The sequence below is a fragment of the Argiope bruennichi genome, chromosome 5, assembly GCF_947563725.1.
Source record: "Argiope bruennichi chromosome 5, qqArgBrue1.1, whole genome shotgun sequence".
Taxonomy (NCBI): domain Eukaryota; kingdom Metazoa; phylum Arthropoda; class Arachnida; order Araneae; family Araneidae; genus Argiope; species Argiope bruennichi.
The window spans coordinates 136738917-136765379 of record NC_079155.1 but is presented as its reverse complement, the minus strand read 5'-3'; the positions used below and the strand labels follow the sequence as shown (position 1 = coordinate 136765379).

At 28.5% G+C, this 26463-nt stretch overlaps 1 long non-coding RNA gene across 1 annotated transcript in view; it reads left to right on the top strand.

The window, feature by feature from the left end:
* The first annotated feature begins 230 nt into the window (after positions 1–230).
* The window catches only part of LOC129969579 (uncharacterized), a 69843-nt gene continuing 43610 nt past the window's right edge, over positions 231–26463 (top strand). The window contains exon 1 of the long non-coding RNA XR_008784539.1: positions 231–340. This is a non-coding gene — a long non-coding RNA (uncharacterized LOC129969579). The remainder of the gene's footprint in view (positions 341–26463) is intronic.

Genomic DNA, 26463 nt, shown 5'->3' with positions numbered 1-26463 from the left:
ATTCATTTACGAATAATAACTTTCAGGATTAAAAAATAAATAAAAAAAGAGAGGGAGAGAGGGCAATTCCGATCTGAGATCCACTTTGTTTAGCATTTTTCAAACCACCTGCTTGTTTTTAGTCTTCTTTGCTTTCTATTTCCCAGAGTCGGCGTCAAAAATTATCATAAATGCGCGCGCATCACATGGGCAGTTGAATCTTGAAACTTTTTTTTAGTTCGTCGTTCGATGGGAAAGCAAACTGTCAGCGATTCTGTGTTTTATAAAATGGATTATACATTTCAACTTAATAATTTCGTATATAGGCTGACGTTGCTGTTATTTTAACAAAATTCATTCGGTAAGTTTCTTTGCTTTTTTTATGCGTCGGTACTTTTTTGTTTCTTGATTCACTCTTAAAAAAATTATCGTTACGAGCTGTATATTTGTTTCTATGAGCATTTGTTGTAAGTTAAAATTTGAATTGATGTAGTTTATTTTAGTTAAGTTTGATACGTTACTAGTTGTTTGCAGAATGTGTTTTTTTTTTTGCATATAAAGTGTCTACATTGATTTCGATTATTATTTGCCTGATTTAAAGGATTGCATGTAATTCGTAATTAGAATGTTTTAATGACCTAAAAATTTTGGATTGATAATAATGGTCTGAGGAAAATGATTAATATTTCTTGCAGAATTTGTTGAAAGTATTGAGATTAAATGAAACGCATAACGCTTTATCGCTTCGCGCTTTTTTAAGAATTTTATAATTTTTTGGCCTGAGTGAAGATTAGTGTGCACCAGCCGATTGTCGCCAATATTGCAACCCATCGGATCCCTCTTATAGCAACCGTACTGCTGTTTTGTTTACTACTTTTTGCAATGGTTGAGTTGTACTTAAACTACAATTAAATTATGAAAAATGTTAAATTAAAAATATTAAAAAAATATCGATTAAAGATTTTACTTTTGTTCTTTATTATAATTAAAATTTATTAAATAAAGAAATTTAAGCTTATAATTAAAAGTTATTTTCTTCTTTCTTTTTTGAATGTGAATACGAACAGAAAATATTTATTCTTTTGCAATTTTTAATTGTCAGTATTCGCTTTAAAAAAATCGTCTGCATTCTCACTTTCAAAGACAGCTGCAAATGGAATTCTTCGCAGTTCTCGTAATTCTTTTGGTGTTATAACGGTTGGTTCCCTTCATAATTTGTTATGTCGGGATTATTTTGAACCTGTAGAATGGATGAAGGGCGAGTTAAATATGCATACATATATATTTTACGAGTTAATGAAATTAGGAAAGGATGCTTGTTTGAAATTTTGTATTGAGAATGGTTTGATATCGAACCGGCAGAATGGATGGAAGCTGAGTGGAATATATTTTTTTACAAGTTGATGAAGGTGGAGAAAGTATGTTTGTTTGAAATTTTGTATGGAGAATGTTCCGATTGCTTATTTCTCCTTTTTTCTTTTCTCTTGGTTATGTACTGTTTCTGTTTTCCACACAGTCTTTATGTTCAATGTGCTAGCGAAGCTACTAGGTTCCCGCTCCCGCTGCTAGTGAAGCCGTAGGATGTTTTTTTAAGTTAAAAAATCCTGCCCGGTGCCTTCAACAGATGCCGAAGGCACCGGGCAGGATTCCCTCTGAAATCCGTTCGTACAACATCCTTCATTCTTTCTTTTCAATTGATTATGTACAGTTCATGTTTTCCACACAGTCCTTATGTTCAATGTGCTAGCGAAGCTACTAGGTTCCCGCTCCCGCTGCTAGCGAAGCCGTAGGATGTTTTTTTAAGTTAAAAAATTCTGCCCGGTGCCATCTACAGATGCCTTCGGCATCTGTAGATGGCACCGGGCAGTATGAAAAAAAAAAAAAAATGCTTATCAGTAAAAAGTTCTAATTAGATGGCGGGAAATAGTAACCGTAACTGTTCTGAGGAAGTATTTGTTTATTTTGTCCGCCATCTTTATTGGCGACTTGGCATTGTTGGCGCAGCTGTGTGCACACTAAAATTCACTTTTACCAATTTTTTTTTTTTTGATATTTTGATATTTTGAAAATGTTAAAAAATCTGATTTCAAATTTTGATGATGTATTTGAAGCTTCCATATCAGATTTATTTATTTCATGTTCGTAAAGATGACATTTTCGTAATAAATCTTGACCTTAATCCTACAGGTGTGAAATTTCGAATCCACATTTCTATTGATGAATTGCACTACAATTACAGTTACTAGCATTTACAGAATTTTATTTTGGACTTAAGAAAATAACCTTCTGCTGTAAATTGGTGTTAAAGTTCATAGGATCACATTTTTTTTTATGTCATTGTTTTCGAGACTTGGGAATGATCGAAAATTTATAGCTTTAATGCATGGAGCTCTTTTTAAAGAATTATCGCGTAAGTTTTTAAGTTAACTAAATAATTAATAAGTTAATAACATTTTTGCATTTGGTCTTTCAATCACTTTTTTTATCGGTATAGTTTGGTGAACACACAGTTTCAAATTTTACTTAAAATCAATCAAAAGCTCGGCTAATCAGTGTGAATTTACCGTCTTATTTAAAAACAGAAATAAAATTATATTCAACGAATTTTGATAATTTTTATAAAAGATTATGAAAAGAAATTGATTGAAATTTGTTTATGTATGTAAATTTTATTTATACTAATTTAATATATTATAAAATATTTGAAATGCCAGCCATGCTGTTTGAAGAAAAACGACTTATTAATTATTAAAGCACTTTTTATCAAATATAATTAGTAAAATAAAAGGTCATTAATCCTGGAGCATTAATAGTAAATGAATTGATTACTAGCATTTACAGAATTATTTTTCAATCACAACAATAATATCCAATAAGAAAATCTAGACTCAGTTTTTAAAAGAATATATTTCACTATACTAATTACCGACTTATAACAAGGTAACTATTTTAGTAAATGCTACTCTTATTAGGTTATGTGCTTTTATTTTTAAATTGTTTTAGACTCGTGAGAGGCTATTGTAATTCTTGTATTGAATATGTTATCAATTCTTATTAAATGTTTATTTTTAATTAAATTCAACGTAATTTTTAAAAACTTTTGCTTTATTGGTAAACGACACCATACGAGATTAGCCTCTAAAACTACCTAATTTTACAAATATTTTTGAATAGTATGTGCTCATTCGGAAGAGCCGTTTTAATATTTTAATTATTTTTAATTAAAATTATCTTCAATTTTATCATTATTCCACAATATTTCTAAAGATTATATTGACACAAACTTTTTAAAGTTTTAAAAATTAGTTTTTTTGTGATATAAATTTCTGAGCATTTTTTCCTGTAATTTTAATACATGTATTTTTTTAAATAATTACGTGCATTAAAATAGATTAATTGGTAGATTCCGAATTGCATAATTGCTGCGGCAATAAACTCAAATCGTGTCGAAATGAATAAAAATCTCTAGTCGATTTAGAATGCAAATTTGAAACAAAATCAGAGTAAAAAAATCAGTTGGTTGTAGATAATTAACAAAATTCATATGAAATTCAGATTTAAACGAATAAATAAAAATATTTAATAAATCGTTTCTTTAGTGTGGTCATATTAGTGTGACTGTCTTCTTACGTACTGTGGAAGTTGGAGAAATTGAGAGAGAATAAACTTTACCATTCATCAAAAACTTAAGAAAATTACTATAATGTTCTTTTAAAAGTAAATCATGTAAATCATTTACGAAATATTTTAGTAATGAACTTCTCCAGAATTTAATACCGTTTTTTGAAATAGTGGCAATACAAATTCAGGCAGATTGCAAAATATGAATGCGCTCTTTCAATGAAAGTGAAATGATAAATGAAAGAAGCAGTTAATATCGTAAGCTAATATAAACGATTTTTTTTTCCTAAATATTTATAAACAGGAATTTTATATATAAATTTAAAATCGCAGCTAGTGAATCCATCAAGTTCATTGAATAATGGAACAACGAAACAGGCAATTTATATTCGAACAGTGAATGGAATAATAGGCAAGTTAATTCGAACAATGCGATCAAATGGAATAATAGGCAATTTAATGGCATCCAAAAATATTCTCAAAAAGTTGTTAAAATTGGAAACATTGTTCAACTATCTATCATTGAAGAGAACTTTTTTGTCACACTATCTTTAAATTAAAAAAAAGAAAAAATGTTACACTGTTATTTTTGTGTAGTAATGTTTTCAGAAGTTCAGAAGTCTAAGACAAGAGATTTCTATTAATTTGATTCATTAAAACTGAAATTAAAAAAAATTGCTTTAAGGTGTAACTTCCTGCCATCCAAAATCGATTAGTGTCAAGTTTGATTAAATTTGGTCAAATAGTTGGATCTAATATGCCAGTGGATTGACATATACAGTTTCTCCTTTAGTATTAAGATAAATTATATACTAAATATGGATTGCGTTTCATCTAAAAGACATGATAGTGATATCACATTAAAATGTTTAATTTTTTTAAAATTATGCCAAAAATTTATGAAATTTTGTTAAAAATGTCTAAGAAATGTTTATATTAATTCTTTAAATCACTTAAAAAGGGCTTGAATAATAAATTCGAACTGTTTTATCTCTGAAAGTTTTGAACTGTGCTAATATTTTTAGAAGCATTTTTTTAAAAGAATCTAAGAATCTCTAAACTGAATCGAATATTTTTTTCTGTCAGTGATTTAAAATTTCGATTTCTCAGAATATTCATTATTGGAGCTTCGCGACTAGGTTTGAAACTCCATTCCACTGAAGAACTGTCGTGTAAGTCTGGTCTGTATTCAAATAAGCGGAATCAAATGCCACACCGCTGAAGTGACGCGGAAGTTTGGAGAAACGAGTGCATTCTCAGAATCCATTCTAGTCATTTGACCACGGTTTGAATTTATGAGGTCCATCTCAAAATGATGCTCAAATTCATTTAAAACGAGTGTAAATATCTGTAAAACCCAACTAGATCTCTTTATTCATCCTATGTATCGTATCTATTAAATAGAAAATATGGTCGTAGACTCCATGTACTGCCATTGATAAGATGTGGGAAGTTATGATATAATATTTGACTGCAATTTCCGATAAAGCATTTAATAATTATATTGCACAAAAGTAGCATTTAAAATTTGTGAATGCATCAAAACGAGATTCAGGGATTTTGTATCGACTACAATTTTGTACCTCTAGTTAATAAGTTAATTTTGTATCTTGTGATAAATTCAATTTAGTTGGTTTTAAGGTTTTTACTTATTTCCTGATCACATTTCTTACAGAAATAAAAAATAAAAAATGTTGTCAAAAATTGAGTTAGAAAAAAATAGGATGCGATGCATGACCCTTTAGAATTTCTTTGGGCTTCTCTTGTAAAATGTTCTAATTGCCTTTTCGGTAGTTTATATACAATTTTACAAATTGTACATCAATATGTGACTGTTTACAATCAATAATTTGATTTTAGAAGCAGTTTGGAGTATTAATGCTTGTGTATTTTAATTGTTCTGATATTTTTTATTCGGTTCTTGCAACTGATTCGTGTTAATAGAAAGCTTCAAGCGATCACTAGTTCTTAATAATCAGCAACATTTATCATAAACGTGTGAATTATATTAGATGAATTTTCATTTTTAGTAATCGTTCCGAGAACATCAAATATAAAATATATCGAATAATCAAATAGACTAAATCTTTTCATTTTATTTTCTTGATTTCAGATTTCAGTGTAACTTAAATATTTGTTCATTTGTATAAGTTTTGTTTATTTAGTACGAATGAATTTTTCAAACTAACTATGACAGAAGGTTGGAACCTATTCTAAGTAACATTCATGAAGTTATAAACAAAGGCTGACATAAATTTGACTGGAAAAGCAGTCACCTTTATGGTAAATGTGTTTTTTATGTATTTCTAGTTTCATGGACTTCCTTGAGAGAATTGCATCTGTAAATTTATTTCTTATTTGTGGAGTTTTTTTTTCTTAGTGCATAGTTGGATAATAGCACATATCAAGTCATTAAAAGTAGTTCATTTGGATTGCATTTTAACAGCTTTGAAAGTTTTCAAGAATAAGTGCAAAATTGCTATCTTGCTCGTGTATTTTTTAATCATGAAAAAAATTGGGGGGGGGGGGGGAGGTGAGAACAAATGAACATTTTTAGCACCTTAAGGTATTTTTTCTAGCTTTCTTTTTCCAGGTATTGTTTTTAAAATAACTAACCAATAATCAAGTTGAAATCATTATTTATTATAATTGTTAAAGATTAATTCTAATAATGGTAAGTAACCCTTAATGGTTAATATTTTTTTAGATATTTAGGTAAGTATCCTTGTTTTTACAAACTTTATAATGTACTTTTAAACACCTGTGCATTTTGAAGGCCCAATTCTTGACGGCTCAGTATAAAATATTTAGCAAACATGAATGTCCGTTCATTTTCGAAGAATAATTTTAACTCCACTTTTTTAACAGTAGCGGATCTTGAATATTGTATTAGAGCAACAAATTTTAACATAAACTGCAAATCCCTAGCGTCAAAATTTACATCTGTACAGTTAAACGTTTTAAACATTTTATAAATTCCTGTTTGGAAAATTATTTGGAAGATTTAAAAAATCCATTTTCATGAGTTTTCACTTCTCGACATTTTTTAAATAAAGATTTAAAAAAATCTTTTAGTATACGAAATGAAAAATATTAAATTGTCAGATCTTTTTAAACAGCAATTATATTATTAGGTGTAAGTGGAAAAATGAAATATTTTATAGCTGCTCTTGTAAAACACCAGGAGTTTATTAAGTTTCTTTTATGTCTTTCACATGGGGTTGTCGCTTAAAGTGTGTTCACAAAATTATGGTGTGTTTTTCTTGGGCTTTTCGCAACTTAACGTCTTCGACTGGCATCCATATATTTTCTTTTAAGTGAATGAAGTAACTTTTCCTGTTCACTTTTCAATCCTTTCTTTTATGATACTTTTTCTATTTCTCCGCGATAGCTTATTTGAGCTTAAATTAAATGAAAATTCTATTAACATAGCATATCAAATATGACCATTTGATTAATGTTTTAAAACTCTGAAATTTTGTAAAATATTTTTATTAAATCTTGATAAAAGCAGTCTTCAGTATAACGTGTCAATCTCAAACGCGGTTCAAATTTGTAATTGCGTAAGTTGTTAATAAAATGTTTTTAATTGTGTAAATAAGAACAATGAAGATGACCAGAGATAAATATTTTACATTGCAGACAATATAAGAGAAAGTGCTAAATTTGTGCGTAATGAACGTTTGCTTATCTCTTTGTAATGGAATTGGTGGCTCTCAAATTTATTAATCGAACTTTCAAGTTACCAGAGAGTAGGTAATTCCAATATAAAAGAATTGAATTCGGTATTACCCATAAATTATTGGTATTTTATATCACAGCTTGTCTAAAAGTAATGAGTTAGATTCTAAATTTTAATCATTTTTAGTCATTGTCTGAATCTATGCATTAATCCAAATACTCCTAGTGTTGCTTTAAAACGGGACGTTAATATAATTAAACAAACCATGTCTTAATCTAATAATAAAACTATTGGGTTAAATATAATAAATAATAATAAAATCCAATAATAAAACTATTGGATTATTGGAAAAAATTAGTAATTGATATTAAATATTATTTGTTACTTACGTTTTAACTTGAACATATATTTATTTATATTTTATTAAAATGCTGAAATTTTAATAATGATTGAATAGTAGAAGTTTTAAATGTTTTATTTGATATATAACTAAAGCATTTAAAATGCATTCGTTTTTGATTTGAAAATATTTTTATGATGCTATTAATTATGTAGTACAAAATGTAAAGATTGGAAAAAACCTAGCATTGTAAACTAATATTAAAACTGGTTCTGGCTATGCGAAAACAGTTTTTTTTTTTTTTTTTTTTGCTTCTTATGAGAATCCTGCTATTTACTTTACAGTATAATACATTGATTTTATTAGAAACTTAAATTTAAAAATATCAACTAAACACTCTATTCTAACAATTTTTATAAATTCTAAATGCTGGTATGGATATAATATATGTACCTTTTTTTTTTTTTTTTTTTTTTGCAAGTTGCTTGTGAGTTATGTTGTCGATATCTAGACTCGGAAGTTTGCAAATTCGTGCCATCGGTATATTCTAAAATGCTATACAATATTTTAAATCAATTCTGCAATATCATATGAGAATCTTGAATCTGTAGATTTTTTTGATCTAATACGATTGTTTAGGAAGTCTTAAGATATTTTAATGCTTATTTTAGGTATAATATATATGCATATGCTTTTTATTTCATTTTAGCACGTTCATAAAATTATTTTCTACATTGTTAAATTCAAACTTAAAAATATTTAACCTCTTAATGCACTGGAATTACTTTATGAATCTTGGAATGCAATAGCAGTAACTGTTAAAACGTCGCGAAACTTGATTTTTGTCCTTTTAACTTCATATTCATAGAATCGAAGATACGCCACATATTTCCTCAATGGTCATGGCTCGGACTCTGACAGTTTAGAAAACCAAATTTAAGGTTCGCCCTTTAACTCTTTAAAATCCAAGCACTTTTCAAGTGGCACTCCCTTTAACATCCAGACTTTCTCAGCGGGTCTCTGAAAGACATGGACTCTTCCTAGCTGAGGGGCAGTTACCCCCCGCACTCTGAAGTAATAAAACTGTCGACGCTCTACCTTGAATAATTGCCTTGCGGTTTTCGGCAACGAGATTCATTTTCCATCAGCTTAAGAGTTTTATTCTAATGTATTTATATTTTTTAGTGTGAAATGTTTCGCTCATCATCTTTGTGGAGTATTTTTTTTTTTTTTTTACAAAAAATTTGAAATTTATTCTATAATTTAGAAAATAGTTTTTTTGTTTTTTTTTTGTAAGTTTCATGTTAGGCTTCCAAACCATTTAAATAAAAACTGGCTTTACTAGCAATTTCAAAAACCTCTTTATGTTTCATTTACTTCTCAATAGGCTTTTACATTTTTTGTTGCCAAAATTAAATATGTCATATATTACCATGTAAAAAATTTTTACATAGTAATGTAAAACATACATTATACATATATCAATGCAATTAGTACATTTTTTTACATAGTATAGATGTCAATGCTTTTCAGTGATAAACAAGATAATGTTTTAAATCTTCATTTAATACCGAAATAAAAACAATCGTTGGATAAAAAAAATGTTATTGCTCTTTTTGAAAGATGTTTCGAAAATATGTTCTTTCGCCACTCAGCTAAGATTTTTTTTTTTTTTTTTTTATTGTCTTTGGCATTTTTTTTAGTATAAACGATTATCTTTATTGAATTTTTAAATTTAAAATATTATTTTTCATTTTCGATAGTGATACTAAGAGAAAAGTTTTAGAACTTTAATTAAATTTTTAAAGAAGTTTTCACATTTTTTTCCCCCAAAACCTTACGCATTCTTGCTTTTACATTAAATAATCGAAAAAGAATGTAGGGTGAATATAAATTCCAAAAATATCTTTATTTTGCCACTCATTTTTACTAATCTTTTAAAATATAACTATTAAAAATTTTTTCTTACCAAGGGAATATATTACGTCAAACGTTATATATCTCATCTATCGAATTGTTTCGATAGATGAGATAACATATTTTTAAAACTTCATTTAATAATGAAATACAAAAATTTATGAAATAAAATTCGGGGGAAAAATTACTCAGTGAAATATATTTCGAAAATACATTCCTTCAGTTTTCAGCCAGAACATTTTACTAAAACATTATTCTTCATAAACTAAATATGAAGATTTAACACATTTAAAATTACATTAATCATAAATATTACTTTTTTAGTATGAACTGTCATGTTGAATTTTTCAAGCTGAATTTCTGATTTTAAAATGTTATGTGAAGTTTTCTATAGTATTGTTAAGACAAGATAAATTTTTGAACGAAAGCTTCATATTAAACTTCCACAAATTTACACACGAGGGAATCATTTGCAAATTTTTGATAATATATACATTATATAACATTTTTTACTCCTCATCTCTATCTCTCTCGTTCACCTGACACTCGTTAGTTTCTTCTGCTTCTTTGCTTAGAATAAATGAGAGATCAGCTAAAGTATCATTTTTTGGCCAACCATCATCTTCGCTAATAGATCACTGTCACTTTCATCAGAATCAAGTAAAATTGCTTTAATTTCTTCAGTGTGTTCACGATTTCTTTTACTCATAATGAAGAAATAATAAGCGTTTCAACAGAAAAATTACTTTGATAATCCTAACACCCGATTCACAGTACATAAAATAAAGAGTAGAAATTCTCAACTGAAGAGAAATTTTCAGAATGGCATTCTAAAAAGGAACTCAGTATTTATATAACTTATCTCACTCTTTGAAGAGGGCGATAAAGAATACTCCCAATCTTTTTTTTTTTTTTTGTCTTTTAATTCTATTTTAAAAGCGGTAGTTTGTACACGGCCTCAGAATTTCCGACAGTCCTTTGATGAAAGAATAAGATGCTTGGAGTGTAAAACGACTTCCTTTCATAGTAACAAGTGTCGCTACCCATTTTGTGAGAAAACTACGATGTGAATAGGCCGCATTGACAATGCAATGGTTTGTCTTTATATCATTACAATAGTCTTACTACTGAAAAGGGCTTCTGATGCTTGTCCGAAAAATAAACAACGTGTCGGTATCCTTATATAACATTCATCGTTACCAGAGAACTTCAGTGGAACATTTCTTTTATAAATGGCTATAAAATCTTTCCAATTTTGAGCTAACAACACGTGAAAATAGAAACTAAAACCCTTTCAAAATACAAAATGTACGCCAACAACCTATTTAGTGAATTCCTCCTCAACCCCTACCACCCTAAGGCAGAGGGGAAACTACTGTGAAAAAGCCGCGATTGTCGAAGATAACGAGGACCTCATTGAGTGTTCAGTAGAGTAGCCTCTTTTAATACACATCTCCCCTAAAACGGCTAACAGCCGCTCCAAACCGCCCCGCTGGAATCGAGAGGGTTAATCTCTCAAAATCAAAGTAGTTACGGTTTGAAATCTACTGTGCATTATCTATTTATCATATTGTTTATATTTGCAAGAATATCAACCATATTCATTAATTCAAATAGAATGAGTAATTGTGATTTTAAATTTTGAAACAACCTATTTTTAGATTGTAATTTTTGGAAAAATTTATTTTGTTTCAATATTGCTTTTAAAAAAACTTAGTTAAAAGAATATTAATTTAAACACTATGTATTTTTTTTTTCATCTAAACGATTTAAAAGAAAATGAACGAACAACAGTTATTGTTATAGATTATGAATCACCTGTATTGAATATGGAATGCATTTGTTAAAAACAATCTATTTAAAATTTAAGTCAAATATGACGTTAACTGCGACATTTGTAAGATATTAGACCAAAAGAAATTGCCTTCAAAATGCAAAGGTTTTTGAATTCTGAATTTTGTAATTATAGCTTTGTATGTTTTTATAATGAAATTATATTTATAAATATACATTTATGCACTCGTGAATGTTTTAATGCAATTGCTTAACTGTGCATGTTCAATGTTGAGGGAGTTCTATCCCTCTGATTCATGTCTCGATTCGACTTCTGACTCCGCCCCATCACTATCGTTCTTCGAGCGTTTCGGGGGATTCACCCACCACGACATTCCTTGTGACTGGGAACGAATCCTACAATGCTCGGCAGACCACAGTTTCTGTTCTTGCATCTCCGCTCAGCAAATGAAATGTGATGAATATTCATTGCATACATTTGCAGGGAATTGAACGGTATAGATTATTTCTCCCCTGCAGTCTTGGCCAAGAGTGGTGAAACATACACGATGGGGGGGGGGGTAACTCAGAGGCGGCGGCAGAAGATAGTCTACGGTGGGGGGGGGGCACGTAAATCCAACAAGAGGGCAAGCCTATTTTCTCTTATTTCTCTTTAAAATAATTCATAATAATTCAATTTAGTTAAAGGACATTAAATATTATTTGGCATTTTTTTTTTAAATTCAGATACTCAGATTCTTTTCTGCGGAAAATCTGCGGACCTGACGTCGTTGTCCAAAAAACGCCAACCAAAAATTATCGGTGATATCAAACGTCCAACCAAAGATTATCGATAAAAGCGACATCCTATTGATTTGCCAGCTTATCAATTTGCCAAATGTAGTCTAACCTCTTAAACCTTATTCGGATGTTTCGATTGTATACAGTATATTAACTTTAAGATGGTTTTTAAATTGTTATAATCGTTAATACTCAGCTCTCCATAACCATTCTGAAATGATGGAACTCTTAAATTTCTCGCAGACGGGGAGAGGGAAGTGGTTGCCAACAGAGTAAATGCCCCCTTGCTAATGCCGCCTCTATGTTAACTTAAAGCCAGTTTAACTTAATAATAATGGGATCGGGTTTAACTACTGTTTAACAATGAAATGTGTATCATAGGCGATAAATATGCAATCGCCCGAATTGTTTAAAATCGTGGGGGGGGGGGGGCGGATGCAGGCATTTTGTTGTTCCAATAATAATTATAACCCCCTCATTAAAAACTAGCAAATTTAGTGAGATATTTAGCAGAACTTTTGACTTATCATTGTTAATTTTTTAAATAGCTTCGTGGCAATACATAGATTAATTTTTTGCCATCCAAACAACTCAGCTTTCACTAATTTTCGTGTTCAATTCAGAAGTCAATAGCTCAGTTTTATATGCATATTTTCTTAAAATTTCAGAACTGAATTATTCTAAAGACAGATATTTTGTTGAATAAAAAATATTTCGAGTTATTTTCTTTCAAAGGTTATATTTTAGATATTGACCCTCATCATTCGGATGCTTATCCCTCATTTTCGCAGGTTGTAATGTAATTCAGTCAGTATTTTACTGCATCCCGTTATTTTTTATCTTCATGTGCTTATCTTTTTTACTGTTACAGATTTGAATCGTATCATATCATTATCGGGTGCCATATAACAGCAGTTCCATTCTTTAAAAAATTGAATTTGTTAGCAAACGCAGCATTTAAATAGTGATTTTAAAAATGCGGCAGTAAGAAGGTTAAAGCTATATCAGATCAAAAGAACGAACTTTTATTATGAAGAAATAATAAATTTCAAACAAATGTAATTTAAAAAATTATTTTATAAGACTTGTAAAATTGAATATGCCATAACCAATTAATAATTAAGATTCAAATAATTATTCTCAACTTTATTTTATGATTTTAGGGATTTAGTGTTAACAAACATTATAGCCCTAATATTTTATAGTTCATGGAATTTATTCTTTTGACGAATTTATTTACAATGATGTATATTTTTAATAGACCTACCTGCATTCTGCCCCCCCCCCCCCATCATTCCTGAAACTCAGCAATTCTAATCATTTGCCTAATTGAAAATCCGAATACTCGAAAAGGTATTGTACTAGAGCTTTAGAAAATTTATGACTTAGTATCAGAAGCTCTACTTCATTCATTTGTTATAAATAGTACATATCAGATTGCACCCTATTTAAAATAGCCTTCAACGTATTGGATAATTGTGGCTTTAATTAATATGATTTCAAAATGAATTCGGATTCAAAATTAATATTATAAAAGAACAAATTTTTGAATTTTAAACCGGCAGTTAATATTATCATTGATAAAAATGCGATGTCTTTCATCTTTAAGTACACAAGTCTTACTAGTGTACGAATGTGAATCACTTAATTAAGCTTTTATGTAGTTAAAGCACAATATTTGCCTGAAGAGGTCGGTAAACATGAAGCATATCAAATCTTATCACGCTTGTGTAAGAATGAAATGCTCACAAAAGTTTCCAGCTCTGGATTAAACACTTGATTATAAAATGGATTCAGATGTGGTTTTCATAGGTTGTGGAAAGGCTGCACCAACAGATTTTCGTTCTTTTAGAGGGAATGGAGTGTTAAAAATTCACCATCTTGCCAAGACTGTAGTTCCTGCATATGCTTTTTTTAGTGCTTGAATAAAATTTATATATTTTAAACAGATACAGTCTTCAGAAATTTTTTGTTGTACAATGAAGTTATGAAGCCAATTAAACTATAAAAAGCCTGAAAACTCGCATCTCATTTCCATTCGTACTTGAAATGTTGTGAATTTTATTGTGTTCCATATTTCGAGTAGCAAAAATTTTGAGTGATGAGAAAAAAAATGAGTTGAAGCTTTTTCAGTAAAAAAAAAGTTTGAAAAGACGAATAAATAGGAATGTCATTGCGTTTCTTAATCTGTCTCAGAACTAGCATTAGTTAAGCACTGGTTTTTACTTGTAAAATTTGGAGTTATTGCCTTTAAATAATACATCCTAATTAATACAATGCTCATGTTAGGGATAGCAATGACTCATCTCGATCGAATAAACGAATAACTTTTAAAAGAAATTGATTTTAGCGTATTGGGCGAGTCAGTATTGGAATTTCAATAACAGAAAGTTGCTGTAATGTGTATCAACAAAATATTATAGCCAACAGCTAGAGAGGTTGAAATATTTTATAGTAAATATTATAATCATTTGTAAAGAATTTTTGGGAAGTCTGAATTAAAATGAACCAAATCATTCGGTTTGAAATGAAGCATTGGAATTTTTCGGAAATTCATTCCATTCAGGTATTTGCGCTTGATATAATATGTACACATAGTTATTTCGTGGGAATTTGATAGTTGAATGATGTTTTCTCATGACATCTAAAATACCATAATCGAGTCACATCGTGCAGTTTGAAATTAATAGAATACGGAAAATGGATGCCAACTATTTTATTCACTTTTTAAATATTCATTTCAATCAGTTTTGAATAAAAACTTAAAATCTTCAAGTTACAAAGCAAAAAATGAGATTATAAAATATCGTTCTTTACGTTTGCCATTTATGTTATCTCATAGCAGTTCTGATTCATTTGTTACCATTCTAACAATGTATTTCGTATTGACGATTCAAAGCTTCATTTATACGTTTTCCTTTTTATAAATTTTCAGCTTTAATCTTGCTTCTCCTCGACTACTAAAGGAGAAATCTTTAATTCAATAATCGTAGACCAAATTGTCTAGTATTAATGTAAAAGATAATAAAGAAAAATGTAAAATTGCACCACTTTTATTCTAAGGACACTGCAGAATCTACTGAAAAACCTGGAACTCATTTTGTTTATCAGAACTCCAGTAAAAAAATATTAAATGCATTTATTCGATTTATTCTATTCAGTTTTACTTCTAAACACGGTATTAATATAAACATATTATTCTTAATACTTAGTAAGAATGTCAGACGATTAAGTTTTTTAAATCAAACGCTTATTTGTATGCATTTAAATCTCATGCAATAAGAACATAATAATTAATAAGCAAGATAAGCAATTTAAGTATGAATTTTCACTTTTATTAGCTTAACTATTTAATTTTAAAACCTATTCTCAATGCCAACTTGTAACATATTAGTATTATCTTAAAAATTCTTTATAATATATTAGAGTATCTTTATATATCAAAATATATTAGTAGTTAGTCTTTGTATTAATAAAATTAAATGCTTAATAATCAAAGTTAATTAAGCGTTTTAGTTTATACCAATCCGTTAAACGATGTACAGTATTTTATTGAAATTAGAAAACTGGTTTTCTTTCTGAAATTTAGAACATGGTAAAAAACAAACTTTATTTATTTTTTAATTAACGATTTGTTTGATTTTAAATAACGTAATTTGAAAAAATGTTTCTGGAAATAGCACAGAATTGAAATAACTAATCTCTCTCAGGTAACAATGCTAAGCTTTTTGAGCAATAATGTTTTAATCTATACTTATAATGAAGCTCAATGTGTGTGTGTGTGTGTTGGCGCTCTACAGGCCAGACCGTTTGACATACAGCTACCAAATTTGGTACATGTATACCTTGGAGGTTGGGAATGTGCACCTGGGGTTTCTTTTTTCGAATTTTTAATTAGAATTTTAATTATTAATTAAAAACTAACTTTCCCGCCAAAAAAATTTTCCATTTTCCCCACCGCCAACTTTTTCGCCAAAAAAAATCTTCCATTATCCCCAGCGCCAAACGTGAAAGGCTTCAGTTTTTTTTCTCCCAACAGTAATGAGGCTAGGGTTAAAATTTTTCGGCGGATTATTTCAATCGGTTCTGTTTATTTTCTTAATGTTTGATGCATTTAAAATTAAACATTGTTAATGAATCAATCTTTCAGATTCATTCTGAAGTACTTTTGAATTAAAATAAAACAGAATAAAGGAAATTAACAATTTCTAATCCGCATAGCGTTACCCCAACTGGCGTAGAAAAAATCACGTATTTGCGTTACGTAACCGGCGAAGAAAATTCACGCATGCGCATTCTGTTCTGATTGTTGCCATGACAACGTTATCAATGGATGATTTAAATTATTTTTGGGTTAGTTGCATGCGTTTGTAAGTAAATTGTATTTATGTTAGTTATATATTTTTTGTATATGCTTATAGTTTTAAGTACATCGTTTTTTAAGTAGTTTTTTTAAAACCTGTTTTCAACCGTTTATTTTAAACGATTCGTTTTATTTTCTTAGTGTTTGATGCATTTAAATTTAAACATTGTTAATTAATCGATCTGCTCATAATGAATCTAAGAAAATTTTGTTGACCAACTCTTGAGATATTACATAAATTAAAAAAGATATTCTTTAGTGCCCATAAAGTTTAAACGCTGAGTGACTCTATTTTCAGTAATCAGATTATAAAAAAAGGCTTTGTTTCAGTAAAAAATATTATTATATTAATTGAAGATAAATTCTTTCCACTTTAATTTAAAGCATAAATTCTACGGGTGCTAACAGAAAATGAGAGAGATACATATTACGTTATGACTGAAGGCCTTTATAATATTATGAATGAATTATATGATAATCAAAATTTGAAGTTTTAAAATATTTTGATGAAGAAGCTATTAAAGTAGAAATTGCATAAAATATTTAATTATTAAAATTTTAACGAACATTAAGATTGGTGAACCGGCTGGTCGCCAAAGGCGGCTAGTAATAAATAAAATAAAATGATAAAAACTGAATATTATTAATTATCAATATGCTTCAAAATTTAATAGATGTAAGACCATCACTGGTCATTAATTAAATTAATCAAAATTATATAACAGTTAAATTATCAATGAGAATGCACAATATTTTTGATCATTCATGCTTATTATTAAATTAGGTGATGATATGTCTAATATACAATGTTTATTAGTGTCTTGTAAATTTTTTTTAATAAGATTATGAAAGCACTCAGTTCAAATAAAATGTATTAAATGAGATCTTATAGCAGGAATATTAATCGTTTTCTGCTTATTTAATGTAACACGTAGATTTTTTAAAGTAAAATTTTCTAAATTATATAAATTAGAAATTAACTAAATTTAAAATGATAGTGTGAAAAAAAATTAAATTACGAAAAATTTTGAAATTTTTTTCAAAAATATTGAAAAATCATTTAAAACTCTTTTAAATATATGTAGGATTTTTTTTAATATGGTGAAATATTGAAAAATAAAATTCCTTGCATTATTTCAAAAAATATAAATTTTTGAAGTGGCTGTGCATTGACTTCTCAATCTAACGAATAGTCAAATATGTGCCAGCTGACAAGTTAGAAATATATATATTGACTTCGAAAGTATTCCAATATTTTCACTTTTTTCAGTTACGACAGTAAAATACATTATTAACCTTCTGACGTTGTACTAAATATTGATTTACATTTAGAATCACTGTTATCTACAACTAAATTTTTTCAAGCCTCGTGTAATATTTTAGATGATATCATTAAATTGAGTCTTTAAAAAATCTTTAAAATTATTGTCTATATTCTTACACAAAAACTTGGTCTAAATTCTTAGTTTAAAATAGTGGGCGATGTTTATTTGTTTTATTTATGTACAGAACCTGCCTATTCGAAGTTATATTAGAGAAAAATCGAATCAAATTCATGAAAATCATGGCGGAATGGTTTAATTAATGAATATGACAAAGTTTTAATCAAAATGCATTATTTGGATTCTTATTTTTTGATACGTTTATATGTTTTTAATTCTTTGATATAGAGGTTATTCTCTCTGATCTGAAGTTTGAGATTAAAACAAAATCTTACCTCGTTTCGGAAACTCTTACATGCATTGCAATTTTGAATTCGTATTTTTTATAGCCTGCATAGCTCCTGTTTTTTGTGCTATCTCCTCGGGGTATAATAATTTAGACATGTTCATTGGATGGATACGTGAAATAATGTGTTGTGTAGAAGATAAAATATATAAATTTTATTTATATATTTTAAGCTTTGTTTCCATTCTGATAAATTAATATTTTGATGCTTTAGTTGACGAGCTTCAAAAATTTTCGTATTTCTTCAATCGATAAAATCCTTCTGCGTTAGATGGAAATTTAAATCTGTCCGGAATAAAACGAATAAATTATAATTTTTTGGTTAAAGTTCAGTAAAGTAAATTCAGTTTTTCTGCCCCACTGAATCTTTTGATGTTAAATAAAAATATTGAAGAGAAATAAACGTTGCTTCTTGTTTTCTTGAAAATGTAAATCTAAGGGATCTTCTGTTCTCTTTAGTAGATGCTTTAAACTGGAGTTTGAAATGGGAATTGTTTTAGATTTTGTTTTAGATGTTATGCCTTCGTGAAAATTGTTTTTCTTTGGTGTATAATTGTCAGGCATCGAGATGATGATTTGTAAGGCCTTGTCACTTAATGATAATGTTTTATTCCTTTGCTTGAATTATGTGCACATTTTTCGAAATGATGTCGTTGCAAAGTTTAAACATGCAACCATAATCACTTTGGTTTTTTAAATTTTATTTTTGATTTAATTCATTTCTTGCGTTTACTTCAGTTCTTTTTTGCCATTGAACAACATGAGCTCGAAAGTAATGCTCCGTTCATTTACAATTCGATTTGCTGTTCAACAGAAAATGTTCTTGTAGTGATCTAGATTCTTTTTCCATTTCAGAATATTTATCAAAGTGAACATTTTGTATTTCCCAAAATTGTAGGGATAAAATTTCAAACATTTTCAGAAGTATTGAAATGTATGGCACTTGAATGGAATAGGTTATACTGATATGAGGTTAAAACCCACGATGAAAACGATTATGGAAAAGTATAATTCTTTCATAAGATTTTTTACATAATATCTTATTCCAGATGTTAATATATTTTTGTAGTTCAAAAACTATGACAATAACTTCTGTTCTAGCTTCGAAATTTAAGTCTTTCAAAAATGCTTCAATTAGGTATGATGCAATGCGAAACTTTCAAAAGAATTTCTTATACAACGTTCGTTTCTTATCTAAACTAATTTTTAGTATGGATATATAGGCGAATTTCTGAGATTATTCTCAAGAGTAATTTGATTTTTCTGGAAATAGATTAATTGTGTATGCTGCCATTTTTGTTATTAATCTTTCCAGATGTTATGCTGTGAAAATTAGATAAAGATGTTTTAAAAATAACTGTTACCCCCAATTTAAAAAAAAATGCGATACTATTTTTCTTTGTGACATATCTATTGTTACCACCCACCTTCATTTTTAAGATAATTTTAAAGGTCGAATTCTACCTTTAAATTTGAAAGCATTAATGTGATGTCTTTTTAAAAATGTTATAATTATTCATGTTTAACTAGTCGAAAATCAGAATCGGTTTTATTTTTAAAAAACTGAAGGAACTCACACATGAATGTTACTAAATGATGTGCAAAATGATCAATGAGTTATAAATATCAGTTATTATGCGCAACTAAATTTAAGTGCAAAGAAAAACCCCTAAAATTGGTAACGTCCGATATTAAAATGCATGAATCATCAATTTAAATATATAAATAGTTAAAATGGGTCGTTCACGTTTTTATAGCAAATCCTTGAAAAAATTCTTTCCGTTTTTCGCAGTTTTAAAGTAACGCCTTACACGCTCACTGATATGTACCATACAGGCTTTGATCTGCGATTCGTTTTTGCACTTGCATGCATATAAATGATACCTTATAATGTCATAAACGAAAAAAAAAATTAGATCTCTAAATAATTTTCAGCGGACTATAAAGATAGATATTCTTTACAGGGTGAATTAGACGCCGAAAGTATTAAATGCATTTAAAACTAATTTATTGTTTCAGAAACAAAAAGAAGTTTCACATTGAGGGGGAATTAAAATCCTAAATTTTTTTAAATACCTAGATATGTGCAAAAGCAGATATTTGCGATTTCTTGACATTTTCGCTTCTGGCACTTCTTACATTTATCATCCTTAATGAATAAAATGAATTAAGCCACTAATATTTAATTTTTAATTTAAAAATATAATTTTTAAAATTATTTTACCTGGATATCTTACTTTTATTCATTTGAATTACTGTTAACTGGAAAGCACCATTTAGTGGAGTATTTTTGTATCCAGTAGAATGTCCATCAGTAATGCGTTTGGAAAATCTTATTTCTGTCTGTATTCAAACCTCTCATTGTCCCAGATTAGCTGAGAGAGTTCCGTTTTCCGATTCAATCTCTGCTTTTCCTTATTTTCCCTTATATCTAGAGTTTCCCCCTAATGATATTGAAAAGATCTTACCGTTTTATAGTGTAAATAACCCGAATAACAGTAGAAAATTCGAAAAGATAATTTTCAAGCATAGCCATTAACAGATATAAAAGCGTATTTTGACTAAGTGGAAAACTAAATAGATAACATGGTTCGCCTGAAATCCGACAAAGATTGAATACCTAACAAAATTCAAATAAAATGTACAGTTTTTCAATTTTATTATGGAAATTAAGATCATAATGAATAATTTAGGTCTCAAGTTCATCACTAAAGACTCGGTCCATTCCAAACCAAAATTTCGCGATCTTTAAAAAGAAAATTCTAAGAAAAGGTGTTTTCTGTTTTATTCCAAGAAACCTTTCTCAACATTTCCTTGGGAGTCTCTTGGGGGGAGAAGAAACTAGTTTTAGCTTCAATATTCATTTCATATATAAACCGGGTAAAAACGATATCGGATAGCAAAATATTAAGGATTGCGCATTGATAACAAAAATAAGTATTGAACTTAATAGAAATAGACTAGTACATTATCGACTTTCATAAGTCCTAGGTCCGAAATCTAATTTCTGACATATGTGGACATGGTGACCTTGGACGTCAGGTTTAACATCCACACCTACCTTCAAATCGTTGTGTTTGGAGGGGAATTTGCTCAGGTATCGTCCACGGCATCTGTTCACGATGTAGAATTACGAAATTTATTTCAAAATAATCCTTGTGTTCTTATGTAGGATATTATTATAAAGAAGAGCAGCAATTTCTCACTCCATCAAGACAATTTAAAAAAAATGCTAATAGTTCAATGATGAATGGTAGCATTGTTTCCCTTGAATTCAAGCGTATCTTTAAAAAGAAATAAACGTGCCTAAATGATCGGAACCGCTATATAATTATAATATATTTACTCAAAAAGACTTGCGAGCAACCTTTATTTTTCTTCATAGCTTTAATCTAAAAATGAAGAATCTTGTCAATACTGCAACCAATTACTAAAAGTCATGATTACTGTATAAAATATGGCGCATCTATATTTACTTTTAATTTTTATGGCTTCTTTTTCAACCATAAAATATATTTTAATCAAATTTTATTAGAACAATTTCCCAACTACCGACCGATCGAAGTTATTGACTTCACGATACATGTTTTCCGTGAAACAGATAAAAAAAATAAGTCGAAGGCTATTCTAAGCAAGGAAATCTTACAAGGCTGCCAATGAATCTAAATATGTAATAGCAATTGCCTCCGTTGTGATTTTAGTGCAAAACTAAAACATTTCCATATTTGAAAAAAAAATACGCAATTTAGTTTCTCATTAGTATGTTAATTCCATCACTTGATCGAACAAAGGTAATTCTCTTCTAATATCTAAATGACATCTTTTCAATTTGCCGTGTTTTCAAATCGCATTAGCAACGAAATCTTAAAAATATCAAATGTCGATGGGTTAATCATGAAAATACTGTAACTATTAGTTAACATGACTCATTTGTTAATTAAAGAAACGGTTCTGTTGTAAGTTTCGTCATATTTTCTTCAGTACATTAATGATTCTGCTCATGTGTATGTCAACCATTGATCAAATTTCTACAAATATAATTCTGCGATTTTCTAGCATCATATTTTTTTACAAGAAACTTAGATGACAGGATTTATACAACTAGAAAGGACGTATTATTTCATTGTAGTTTTAACGATTCTTGCCTGTCTAAATTCCTTTTCTGGTTTACTCATCAAGCATAGTAATGTTTTCTTAAAATTTTAATGCTAAGATGAATCTCGATATAGAAATTATTTTTTAACAGAACATTTTTTCGTCAATTGTTAATTTATAAAAATTTAAAGTCTAAAAAATCTGGATGGGACTCAATGATTTATATTATTACAATGATATATATTTAATATTTGGATGAATCTCAAAAATGAAATATGTGTAAATAATATACTTAAAGTATTCCTTTGTTAGTGATTTCATCTTCCCGAAATTTTATAGGCTGAAGTAATTCGCTGATGTGGATTATAAGAATTATTAACATTCATTTCCATGAAAATATCTCATTGAACGTATAATGGAACGTATTCGTATTTGATTTAAGAAAACGTTCGAAATTGTGGGAAATCTTATCATTATCAAGTTAACTAATGATAATCTTGAGCAATTTTTTTTGTACTTCTATTAGTTTTTCTATTTTAATTTGTGATCCTTACAAAATTTGGCTTAACTTCCAACAATTTATTCAATTTAGAATGTTCATCTGTTTTGTAACATTTTTGCAGTGAACTTCAGTATTTAATGCTAAACAAAGGCTATTTTACTATAATGGACTGTCTTCAAATTCATGTAATAGAATTGAAATTTTCTATGCTTATAAAATTTTTGACTGCCTTATTTTGAATTTGTGAGCAATTTTGTCGAGATGGATATAACGGAAATGTCTTGAAAATTAAATATGGTACATTTAATGCTGATGATAAATAGATCTCTTCAGTCATTACAGCAATAGGAAATACAATTTTAAGTCACAGGAGACATCCTTAAATATAGGAATATAAAATTGCGGAAATGAATAGTGTGACAAAAATATGATTAGTAAGCTTAGGTGAGATTTTATTTTTGGTTTAAAATATCGGTTTCGAATTTATTGCAAAAAAAATGTGTTATCCTGAAAATTTTTCTCTATGATCACAATTTCATTTTTATGGATTATGGGAATGAATTAGCTCAAATATGAAATCTAAATTGCTAAAGAAAACAAATGTTTATTTGTTTGCTGCATTATTTCATTTTATAAGTACAAGCAGGTATGTTAAGACTTCATGAAATTGATTAAATATTCTTACAGCACATTAAAGAAGTTATTGATTGCTATTTATTATTATTAATTATGACTCGGTTAATAATAATTATAAATAATTCTATGCATTTTTAAAATTAATAATTGAAATTAGGACATTTGTCTCATGAAATGAATGCTAGTTTGCTCATGAAGTAGTAATAATTACGAAAGTTTACTTTTAAGAACTTTAAAAAGTGATTTTAGATATTAATATTTAAAATTAGTAATTGGATATAAAAATGCTAAAGAAACTTCTGATCTAATTTTTTAATTTTTTTTATTAAATGTTTTCTTGTATCTAATATTTTTTATTTGAAATTATTTTTTACTTAATGTACTTTGCACTATTAAATGTATATTGCACCAATTAAATGCATATTGTAAATGTATATTCCATAATTATTTGATCTAGAAATGCAAACTTATTGTAAATTTGAAAGTGGAAAAAATTATCAAAGTGTTTGTATCGATGAATGATATAAATTATATGTGTATGTTATGTGCGAAGCTTTACGTTTATAGTTTCTGCAATATTTTATGTTCGTTGAATTAGAGAATGTTATATGTATTAATTATATTACTGATTATATAATTATATTATGTGTAATTATTTTTCCTCGTACCATTGAGACTCCAAAAATATTATTTATAAAGGAAATTAAATTTACATTATAGTTTTTTTTGCACCAGTGCATTAAGCATTTCTATGAAGTTTCCGAAACATTGTCTTGAAATAAAAACTATTGTTTATCATAATTATACAAATAATATACAAAGGATATTTATCAAATGTGATTATTCCCCAGTAAAAAAAGATGTTTTTTTTGGAAATTATGTTTATTTTATAGAAGGTGTTTGGTGATAAATAATTTTTTAAAATAAAAATGGCATTTCTAATAATTCAGATAACCAAATTTTAAGTTAAATACATGTGAAATGAATATAGTACTTTATATTTCTCTTTTAAAAATTGCAGCATCAAAATTGTTTCTGTATATTTCAAATGTTCAATTAAATGTACAAATTAGTTTCTGTTCTGCAATTGTATATATAACACTAAACTTATGATTTTTGCAAGTAGTAGTAAAACGATTATTGGAAAAGAACTCTCATTACTGTAAAGTTCTTCTTTGACTGCATCAGTGTACCTTACCAGTTATTCACCTACGGTAATGGAAATAAATTTGTCATGGTTACCAGTTAATTGTGACATGAACTGAACCTACGCCGCTAATGTTTTGTATTGATGCGTAGAAGTGATGCGCATGAGCATAATGTTTCAAAATTACCAGCTTTTCCACAAGTGAGCACGAACGAATATGCAACTAAGAAGAGAAGGAAGGAAAAAACAAACACGATTTCGAATGTTATTCAGTACCACAAATACTACTTTCTTTACTTTCTTGTCTTCTCTTCAACTTATAATGCATTATGTGAGAAGGTTAGTGATATCAGATATATGAATTGGTGAAGGCTTTATTGGTTAATGGAATGTCCCCCCATTATAAACTATATATCGAATATGTCGTGATCAAGTGATGATGGCTGTTGCAAGGGGAAAAAACCTCTTCCTTCGATTAACCATTGCAAGTAAAAAAAAAAAAAACTTGCCTTTGATGAACTGTTGCAAATAAAAAAAAAACTTGCCTTTGATGAACTGTTGCAAATAAAAAAAAAAACTTGCCTTTGATGAACTGTTGCAAATAAAAAAAAAAAAACTTGCCTTTGAGTTGTTGCAAGTGAAAAAAAAAAAAAAAAAACCTCTTGCCTTCGATGAACTGTTTTAAGTGAAAAAAAAAAAAAAAAAAAAAAACCTCTTGCCTTCGATGAACTGTTTTAAGTGAAAAAAAAAAAAAAAAAAAAAAAACCTCTTGCCTTCGATGAACTGTTGCAAGTGAAAAAAAAAAAAAAAAAAAACAACCCTCTTGCCTTCGATGAATTGTTGCAAGTGAAGAAAAAAAAAACCTCTTGCCTTCGATGAATTGTTGCAAGAGAAAAAAAAAAACCCTCTTGCCTTCAATGAATTGTTGCAACTGAAAAAGAAAAAAAAACTCTTGCCTTCGCTGAACTGTTGCAAGTGAAAAACTGTTGGCTCTAATAAACTGTTGCAAATAAAAAAAAATCTTGCAAGAAGAAACTAAAAAAAAAAAAAAATCTTGCAAGAAGAAACTAAAAAAAAAAAAAAATCTTGCAAGAAGAAACTAAAAAAAAAAAAAAAAAATTTTGCGAGAAGAAACTAAAAAAAAAAAAAAATCTTGCAAGAAGAAACTAAAAAATCTTTGTCTACAATTAAAAATAAATCCTCTTGTACAGCTGCAAAAAAAAAAAAAAAAAAAAAAAAAAAGTAAGATTACTTTAATGTAAAGGAAAGAAACTGCTGCATGAATAAAATCTACTGCAGATAAGTTTCCAGGCTCAAGACTGATTCTTCACAGTTAAATCTTCTCTTAATTCATCTGGGAACTCTAAAAGCCATCCTCTCAGGTCAACATCCATAATCTATTTCTACGTGTATGTAGAAATAAATCGGCCTTCTTTCACCAGCAGATGATCAGTCTTAAAATTACAAGTTTGAACTTCTCAACTAGTTGACGAAATTGCCTGTAAATTAGAATCCTTTAAGCGGAAACGGCGAGAAAAAACTATTCTTGAAAAGAAAGACGGGCAATTTGGTGGGAGGCAACTGTTAATGCCACATCTTTCTGCTATTCATTAGTCGAATGCATTGTATCGACCACTGAACGTTTGTGAAGTGAAATGATTCTGAACGCTTAAAATTGCGTTATCAAAACGAAAGCGTTGCATCGAAAATTTATTTATGCATCCGTTGAAAATGCTATTTTTCAATCTCTTCAAAAAATATATGTTCCATCATTACGGACAAATTAATCGCACTTTTCCATGCTTGTGGAGTGGACTTGGCACACTAGCAGTCTCATAAAGTAGTTCTTCTTTTTGCATTATTTAGTTGAATGCTGCAG